Source organism: Pinus tabuliformis, chromosome 6, assembly GCF_031772625.1.
Source record: "Pinus tabuliformis cultivar Carrire ecotype Pingquan chromosome 6, CPIR1, whole genome shotgun sequence".
NCBI classification, from domain to species: Eukaryota; Viridiplantae; Streptophyta; class Pinopsida; order Pinales; family Pinaceae; genus Pinus; species Pinus tabuliformis.
The window spans coordinates 1,985,435,790-1,985,437,572 of record NC_142292.1 but is presented as its reverse complement, the minus strand read 5'-3'; positions in this window follow the sequence as shown (position 1 = coordinate 1,985,437,572).

The following is a 1,783-nucleotide window of genomic DNA, read 5'->3' as shown; positions in this document are numbered from 1 at the left end:
TCATACACGCTGCTTCGTTAAGCCCAAGCCGCGTGTACACGCAAGTTCGATTCAGAAAAAGCGCGTGTATGTGGAAAGGTTCCTTTGGTTCATGGTGGTTAGACCTTGGAAGTTGTGCCTATGATTTCGGACCATTATGTCTCGACGGGCGTGTCGATCCCTAGTTTTAAAGTTGATGGTATTGTGTTACTATGGTTTTGGCTCTTGGTATTGAGAAAGGCCTAAGGCTATATAAGGAGAAGAAGATCATTAGGCAAAGATCATCTTTCGACAAGGCATGAATATCTAAGAGAGAAAGAGATCTGATATGCAGGTTCTGAGTTGGTTGATCTGAGCTAAGGAGAGATCTCATCGGTTGATGGAGAACTAGATCTAAGGAGAGATCGGGATCAAATGGTTTGAAATGCACTATCATGTTATGGTTGATTATGCGTATTTCTAGATCTGCATATTGTCGCAATGTTACGTTCTGAGTCTAACTAATATCTGGTACAGCTGCAAGTTGAGAAAGTTTATTTTTAGATCTGTACGCAGGTTGGCTTCGGTAAAAGCGCGTGTATACGCGGTTTCTGCTCATTAAAGTAGCGTATATCTTTTGAAGCTTGATTTGGGTTTACAGTGGGATCTGACTGTTATTACAGAGTTCTGTAGTCTGCTCTGTGTTCTGGTAACTGGTGATTGACAGGGTTCAGTGGTTCAGTGATTCAAAGTTGGTTGTTTTATGCTTCAATGATCTGTTGTGAAAACTGAATGAATTGTGGTCTTCAGATTGTAATGTTGTGCTTCAGGAATATCCAAGTCTGAAAATGTATGAAAAGTGATACCTGGAAGAAGGAAGATTGTAGGTCAGCACCTACGTACTAGTATCTTGGCTAGTACAAAAGCAAAAGGGGGTTGGAGCTCCCTTCCAAGGAAGTTTGGAGAACGAGAGAAGGTTGAAGCCTTCTGCAGGTTGTAGCCTGCGTACTGGTATAAGGCTGCACCAGTACAAAAGATTGTAAACTGAAGTTTCATATTAAGAAAGATAGAGACAACTTGCAGCAGGTGGTTTTCACCCACATTGGGTTTCCACCTTATATCTTGGTGTTCATGTGTGTGGCTTTTTATCTGTTCTGTTATACTGCACATATTTACTGTTAAAATGATGAATAATGTCCTGATGCACTTAATTGAAGAATAAGCCAACTAAATTGTGAGTTTTCTGCTTATACGCTGTTTTACTTCGTCACAGTAGCGTGTACACGCTGGTTCACTTAACTGAAGTAGCGTATATGTTTTGGGCATTTGAAAAGTTTGATTAATCTGATAATACTGATTCACCCCCCCTCTCAGTATTATTTCCAACAGAGATTTATGTTTCATCAGTATGTGAAGACCTTTCTCGCTCATATGACCCAAATGCTGATGCCACAGATGAGTACCTGCTTCTTCCTTTTCTGATGCAACCGCTGCTTCACTGACTTGAGTACTTCCTTTTAACCTGTAAAGATTTCCGACCTTTTCTGCCTTCATAACCACAAGGGCACCTTTGAAGACTTTCAAGACGCCATCTTGACCTGTAAACTTATAACCATCTGAATCCAACACTCCCAAAGAGATTAAATTTTTCTTCAAATCAGGTACATGTCTAACACTAGTTAATGTTCTAACTGTGTTATCATACATATTAATCCTAATATCTCCCATCCCAACAGTCTGACATGACATATTTTTACCCATAAACACAGAACTACCGTTTACATTTTCATACGAAGTAAACCAATTTATATGTGGGCACATGTGA